The sequence below is a fragment of the Hakea prostrata genome, chromosome 1 (assembly GCF_041222555.1).
Source record: "Hakea prostrata isolate BN-2017 chromosome 1, UWA_Hpros_2, whole genome shotgun sequence".
Lineage (NCBI taxonomy): Eukaryota > Viridiplantae > Streptophyta > Magnoliopsida > Proteales > Proteaceae > Hakea > Hakea prostrata.
In genome coordinates, this window is record NC_142600.1 from 27,259,786 (window position 1) to 27,267,663 (window position 7,878).

Here is a 7,878-nt window from a genome sequence, read left to right on the forward strand (position 1 = left end):
TCTGTTTCCTATTTAGGTCAAGTTTGGCATCCTGAATATCTATTGTTGGGTTTTTCCTGACATATACAGCAAAATTTGAACTGGGGAGTGTCTTTGACCTCTCTACTTTGTTGTGTGCTTGTGCATTCCTTTGTTGATTGCATAACATGAAGCTATCAATTCCTGATGCCATATTTTGTGGACTCTGACAGGTACAATCTTTGAACTGCTGCAGGTTTTGGAAGGGGGGAGATCAAGAAATATAGTAGCGTTGGCTGATGTATGGCCTAGGGAATGAGTTACCTTTGTCTGGTTTTTCTTTTCCGAGTTTCTTCACTATTGGCTAATGTATGGCCTAGGGAATGGGTACCTTCGTCTGGTTTTTCTTTTCCGAGTTCCTTCACTATTCTTACCATCCATCTTCAGTTTGTGTTATTCTTTTCAAATTTCATTTGTGCGTTTCTAGAGTTGCATTTTGACTTCTCCACAGCATTGAGAATAAGTCGTTTCTTTGTGGTGGTGTATAAAGCAGTGTCAAATAATTTTGCCTTCACCGTCAATTAGGAGTTAATAACGTTGTGACGTGTGAAGCAGTATATAATGTAGATATCAGTCTGTGCTCCATTTGTCATTGTTTATCCTTGTGTAATTTTTGTATTTGCTTTGATTGGTTGCTTGCAGTGTAAGATGTGACTGTACCATTTGACAAGTGATCCAATTATTGGTTATGGTAATGATGTTATTTGAGTGACGCTCATAAAAAGATGACGCATTACAAAGTTTGATGGGCTCATGGTTAATGATATTAGTGGAAGTGTTCTACACTAAATCACTAGGATGACCTCATTTTCCTTAGAATTTTTCACTAGTTCTTTGGTTGTGAGTTGATTTCTTACTGATTTTGTAGTCTCTTAGTTGGTGTTGAATTGTTCAATCTGTTCTTCTTCAGGTTCTGTTTGTAACTTTGAATATTTAAGGTGTAGTTATCACTGAAGGGACATGTGTTTCGGAGTTTGAAATAGAAAGTAAATTTTATTGGATTTGTATTTTCCTTGATTAACTAAAAGAATGTTTGTATTCTGTCTGATTCTATAGTTGGTGGACCCTTCCTGTAGTATTGAACCTGTTGCCTTTTTGACAGATTGAATCAAGAAAGATGGTAGTAGGGTGCCCTCTGCAGCAGATAGAGGGGGCACAGGGGATCAGACCCAGCTGGATATGCAGGGATGGAGTCAGCTAAAGGAAGCAAGGATAGGTGGCAAGATTCCGTTAGGGGGCACCACACCATGGGCACAACAACAGGTCTGGTTGTTGCAAGGAATGTTGCCTGGAAAGGAATTAGCTAGGATATGCTTATATTATATTAAGGAGAAGTATGGAAGAGTGTATCCAGGTTTTTGCGGGATGCTATGTAATGCCGTTTGCTTTAGTTTTAGTTGCTGAAGAGCTATATCCGATCTTGGTTGGCCTTTCACCGCTTCGCCTAGCAGCACGACGAAACTTGGTTCTTAGGGTTTTGCTTAGGTTAGGATGGGAATGCTGTTGTTATTTTATAATTTAGGTTTAATTGGGAAGGGTTTGTGTTCGGTTTGAGGTTTGCTACTTGGAGTAGGACTCTTAGGGAAGTCACCTGGGGTTAGGACTTTTTAAGGGGAGGTGAATTAGGTACAGGATTTGCTAATTCTATGTGGTTTTGTAGTGTGGTGGAGGGTTTGTTTTGAAATAGGGTTTAGCTCTATAGGAAGATGAATAGCAGCATTTAATGAAGAAGATGTAGTGTAGGGATTTGAAACCTAATGGATGAAGGTCTTTTTGTGTAACTAAGAGGGCTGGTGTGTATGGATCGGTGCAATACTTTTGGGAGGGGGAGGGGGAGGGGGGGGGTTGGGGATGAAAAACTAGGTAGGTTGTTGCCGTAGGGAAGAGGGAAGTGGCTGGGGATGCTTGTTGGTGCTAGGAAAGATGGAGAAGGGGGCTGGGAAAGGGCTGGGGTATGCGGTACATACTGGGGAATAAGGGAAGGCTGCTGGAGTCAAAGAAGCTTGCTGTAGATGGAAGGGAACTGCTGAAAATTACTCAAGTCTTGAAGTGCTGCATGCCCCCTCCTCAGCCCATGACTTCCTCTCTTGCCTTCAAATTCAATTCTCATTTTTGTTAGTCAAATTAACTTGCAAATAGAGACGATGGAGGCTTTATTTATTGCCTCCAAAAAACAAACAAACTACGACTCAACTTAGGAAGCCAACTTGGTTTAAAACTAATAGTTTAATGCCAAGTACGACTACTTGTCTAATGAGACTAACTCAAACAAGGATTCTAACATATATTACTTTAGATGGATCCAATTTGGAATCTAAGAGTAGATATGAGATCCTAACAAGAAGAAAGCTGAAACCAAGGGATTCCTGCACAACCTAGGAATCATACCCTGACAAGGACTTTTAAATAACTCACAACATATTAGCACAAACTTCAAAACAAAAGTAGATCTAATGTCCTAATATTAGCAAGCTGGACTTAGTGTCACCCTAAGCTTGGACTCTGGGCTCCATGAAAATGACCAAAATACCCCCGGTATGATTAGTGGCGTAAGGTTTGGGAATGGTAATCCTAGGCTCTATGATGCCCTTGAAAACAGTTTACATCACGAGGACTCTCATATTTTACTTTAGATGGAGTCAAATTAAAAAAAAGAAGTAGATACAAAATCCTTGTAGGAAATATATTGTAACTAAGGGATTTCCTGATTACTTGGGAATTCCAACCTAATTAGGTTTCTTGAACAACTTGAAAAATGTGGTCTGAATATCAAATAAAAGTAGATGATGTATCTTGGGTTGGACCCCCCGAAAATTGGGCCACAGTCAGACCCAAAAAGGTGCACCTAAGGCTGGCCGAATACCGTATTTTGGTCATTTTTCAAGCCCTTCTTTTTGGGCCTATGGGTCTTATTTTGCTCCCCACGATCCCAGGGTCAGATATACAATTTTATTTTTTATATATTTTTGATGAGTCAGTGAAAGAGTCATATCCATTAAAGTTTGTGTTGCTATTTAAGTTTATTTTTGTGGAGTCATAAATAAGGGTCTATAAGAGATTCCAATCTAAGGGCAGGCTGTAATCTCGTAGTGAAGTGTTGATAGAGTCCTGTTTGAGTTGTAATTGGTTCTCATCTGTAAGGAGATCCCAGTTTGAGTCGGTGTTCTTAATTTTAGGCTATAAATAAACTCTTTCTGCATTGTAATTTTTAGATTTGATGATTAACGAATTGATTGAGTTTGAAGAAAGACTTGGTATAGTCGTGGGATCCCTGGGAGGGTGACCTGCGGCTGGGTTTGAGCTTTGTTTCTGCAATTTTCAAGTTCTTTTTCTTCTTCCTGTATTGAAGAAACAATCACAGCCTTCCTTTCTCCACATAAAAGCCCATCATTCCAGCCCGTTCCCCTAGAAGCCATCCCCATCTCCTTCTTCTTCCCACGTTTTCAGACCCCACCTCGACTAGGACTCCCTCATTCCAGCCCCAAAACACACCATTATACCTTCTATAGGATCACCGAAGCCTGCTGAACAAAGATTTAGTCTCAGTTTCACTCTAACAGCCCTGGTTTAGGAGTTGAAAATTTTCTCCACTTCATCTTCCTCGCAGAGAAGTTGCAGAATTTTGAATTTTTCAGAATTTTCTAAAACCTTGGAAGCTCTCTCCCCACCTTTCCATTTCTGTCCTAGCTTACAGTTTACCACTAACAGCACCTATAACCTACTGAACCAACAGCCTATTCCCCTTTAAAACACTACCTGAAATCTCAAGAAACCCTAGTTTACCCTAAAAACTCTAATGTAGTGCTGGTTCCTTAATTAGAAGATCCTGAAAATCTAACCCTAAATTTCAGGGTTACATCAATAGATATAGGGTCCCGCAAACACACTTGACACAATGAAACCCCAAGTTGTCTCAACTGAAAAAAATTCAAAAATAGTTTTTTTTTTTGGGTGGTTGTTTCCATTTTTATTTATTAAATTTAAGTTCCTATTCTATTTACATGTCTAATATGCTAATAATTAGAGTGCTTATGTGTTAGAACTTGTTAGTGTGACTGAAAGGAGAAACAATATAGGTTTAGAGTATTCATGGACATTAGTTTTTAATTGAGGTGCCCTATTGCAATTGAAGAATATGTTTTGATACAACCCCCTTGGAAGTTGAGATGTGTCCTAGCTGAGTGAAGGCTGTGTTTGTTCCCACCCACCTCTCCACCCCTGCCCCCTCTCTTCTCTATTGAGCTTTCCTTCCCTTCAATATATTCTGCTTTTCTGCTCCCTCTTCTTTTTCTCTTCGTTTATTCTATGTTATTTAGTTTATTCTTCTCTGTTTTCGTGCCTTATTAAAGTTGCAGGCTGCTGGAATATCTAGAAATCATCAAGCTTTCAGTGATTTTTGTATTAGGGAATGCATTGACTTGGTCCTCTGCTGGATATTGTTGTATAAAAAAGAACCCTTTCAAATAATCATGATTGTGAACTTGGTTGCTTTTAATTTTATGTAGAATCATTGAGGAAGTGCATTTGCGTTTGAGATTCAATAATTATACGATCTATTTGAAAAGCTTGGTCAAAGGGTTGGATTCTTTATTTATTTTGCCACAAAGGTTGCTTAGGTCGTATGGTTCTTGGAAGTCAAATTGAAGGATGTGCAGGCATTAACTAGGGGCATTTTTTTTTCACTTTGTAGGGGGAGAAGGAATTTCAGAGGAATCTGTATCTGAGCATGCGGCGAGTGGTGGTCTTTCTCCCATTCTTCACATCAATATTGCCCTAGTTTTATTGGCCTTAAATTCCCAAATATAATTTTTTGGGTGTTAGTATATGGTTTAATATCTGTTGTTGGATTCTACATTCTTATGTATGTACGTGTTTGATGCATAATACTTGATTTTGTGGTTAATGAGCTTGGCTAAGGGGGTGGAGACACACCCTTTGAATTATTGTATTGGTTGTTATTCAGTGATACTATTCTCTTTTGGTAATAGTCTTGTGATATTAAAGGCAGTGGCTTTGATCAGCAGTAGTCTGTGCGTCAGGTTTTCTCTGTATTGATTGAAGGTCAAGATCCTTGCTACAGTCTGCGATCCACAGCTAGTACTGCTATCAGAGCATTGGGTTCTGTTTAGAGGATGCAGAAGAGAAGCCCTTCTCGATGAGAAGTTGAAAGGGAAGAAAGTTAATTTTAAAGTAGCTAGAATTTTTGTTCTTGCTTTGTTACCCGTTTTTGACGTCCCTTATTGTATGCTTCTAAAAATTTGAAATTTGTGGACATTTTTATTTGGGTTTTAACAGTGAAAATATGAACAAATGACGGAGTATGTCAAACAACTTTGGGTCTGGATCAAATGGTTCCTAGAATGTGAGGATTCCTGTGTCATTGATCAGGAGAAACTTAAAAATATGGTACAGTGTGCTGAGAATGAGTGTGTTGAACTTGGTAGGTTTTATACCATTTAGTTTTGAGTTGTTGGAGGATGGTATTCCAATTTTTTGTACTCATGTTGCTCAAACCTGATTAGAGATGCAAATGAAAAAACCAAGAGGAAGAATCCAGTAGTATTATTACAGAAATTAAAGCAAATAATGCTTGTTTAGATGGGAAATGTATGAAGGAAGAAGCAGATTAGTTGGTAAAGCTAGCTTCATTAATCAAAGATTGTCTTATCTCTGATATTATTCCATTTGTTTGTTCCTGCTGTTGATGTACTTGCTTATAAAAAAAAATTAAAAAAATTAAAAAATAAAAAAAAAAAAAAAAAAAAAAGGGGCAGAAAAAAGAAAAAAACTAGGATGCGCTTGATTCTCGTGGAAGAGATAAGGATGCTAGAGTTGCTGCTTTGCAAGCTTCTCTCTCCAAGGGGTCTCAATAATCCATTGCAGGATCAATTAGCAATGTGCAGTTGCTGTCATGTGTATGTTATTCTACACGTAGGTTTGCTCTTTCCTCTTCCACCTTGATAGGTAGTGATGCTATCATGCCAGTGTATGTTTGAATGACCAACCGATCTAACATGTTAGAAATAATTGAAAATCTCATCAATATTGTTCTCTGTAGAACTTCTGCAACTTAAATCTTCAGATCCATCAGATTCCCAGGTCCCGTCATTATTTAATTTTCATTGGAACTGTTCGCACAAAATGTTGTTCCAAATATTAGTCATGGTGACTGCTAAGAGGATCCAGTTATCCTTGATAAGCTTCAACCTGAAGTAGGGTAAATGAATTAACAAATGGTTTCAGTTCTGTTTTTTAACCACTAGTCTAGTGAGGCAAATGAATTATCTTCAGATCCATCAGCTTCCCAGGTCCCATCTTCTTGCTTTCTTGTCTTCTTTTTCTTTTCTCTTTTTCTGTTTCTGTTCTTTCTGCAAGGAAGAAGAGGGGAGGCAGGGCAGAGATGTTTAGTTTTTTTGTTTTTTTTTTTTTTTTTTTTTGGGGGGGGGGGGTACTATGGGCAGGGGAAGGGTTGGTGGTGTCGTGGGACCTTAGTGAAGCTGTTGCCAAGGGGCGGGGGCTGTTGTGGTTGCACGGAACAAGGAGGGGTTGGCTGGGGTTTGGGGAGGTTGGGGGGGGGGGGCAGGGGGTGGGTGCCATCGAAGGGGAATGGGTGGGGAATGCCTGTGAAGAAAGGAGAGTGAAGGAAAGGGGCTGGGGTTGCTTGCTTACTTGAAACTTGCTGGAATTTCTGGATGGAGAGTGCTAGACACACTGTGTTGCTGATCTTTGAAGAAGAAACTTGACTAAAAATTGGCTGTGGACCCCTCAAACAGGAACTTTGGTCCTCAACTCAATATTTCTTATTCAAATAATCAAACCTGAGAATTACAAAGAAATAATAGTCTATTTATAGCTTACTAAAAGACTCTAAGCCCAAGTTGGATTCCTCTATAGATTAGGATCCCCATTACAATTAATCTTAACTTCTCAAAATAATAATCATAGATCTGATGGAATCTCTCTGAATATAGAATCCCCCTAAGACTTAAATATTAAAGACTGTTAAGAGTCTTATCTTTAAAGAGGAATGCAAAGACTCAAGAACTCATGACTATGAAAAAGTAAAAAGAAAATTCTGAAGAATAAAACTTGCAACTCAATTAGTGCTATATTGACCAAATACCCTTTAATAGGTTCATCCTACCTTAGGTGTGCCGCTTTGAAGTGGCCTTGGGGCCCACTGTAGGTTTCGGCCTGGGGCAGAATTTTAGTTCACATCATTTGATTTCACCCTATATCTTCCTGCATTGTCTATCTATATTTGTTTTTAATCGCTTGTCTAGTTGTTGGATAAGCTGTTTCCAAAAGAATTGCTTGTAGTGGATAGATATACATGCTAATGCTCTAGCGCATTAGCACTATGGCTATGACTCCCTAAGTCCACTATTGGTTTGTAAAGCTTTATCAAAGGGATTAATATCATTAATTCTTTATTTATTTTTGAGTTATGGGAGTCATATTTCATACCACCATGAATGCTATTTGCTTGATTAACTTGGGGTATTTTTCATTTTGTAGAGGATAAAGGAACTTTTGAGTGATTTGTTTTTGTGGATGGTGCATCTGACCAGGCCGCGATCTTTTCTCCCAACCTTCATAAATTGGGTTTATCACATATTTCATGATCGTTAAATCATTAAGATATTCTCTTTTGGTTTTTGAATGGTTTAATGGGTTTTTAAATGAGCAGTTTTTGTTGAATTTGTTCGGGATCTTTGGTTTATCAAGGACGTGATATCCCCTCCTGCAGAGAGTGAGTGCATATTTATTGCGGCATTATGCATGCTAAAAAATTTTCCGATAACAACTTCCCAGAAATAATTTTTTTATTTACACAAACACACAACCCAACACCACCAA

General features: G+C 38.5%; 1 long non-coding RNA gene across 4 annotated transcripts in view; it reads left to right on the forward strand.

The window, feature by feature from the left end:
* The window catches only part of LOC149028555 (uncharacterized), a 59,292-nt gene that overhangs the window by 7,711 nt on the left and 43,703 nt on the right, over positions 1 to 7,878 (forward strand). For 2 of the 4 annotated variants that reach the window (XR_016170262.1, XR_016170272.1), the window contains exon 1: positions 6,638 to 7,771. The exons of the other annotated variants lie outside the window; for them this stretch is intronic. This is a non-coding gene — a long non-coding RNA (uncharacterized LOC149028555). Of the gene's footprint in view, positions 1 to 6,637; positions 7,772 to 7,878 lie in introns of those variants that run through there. 4 annotated transcript variants of the gene reach the window in all.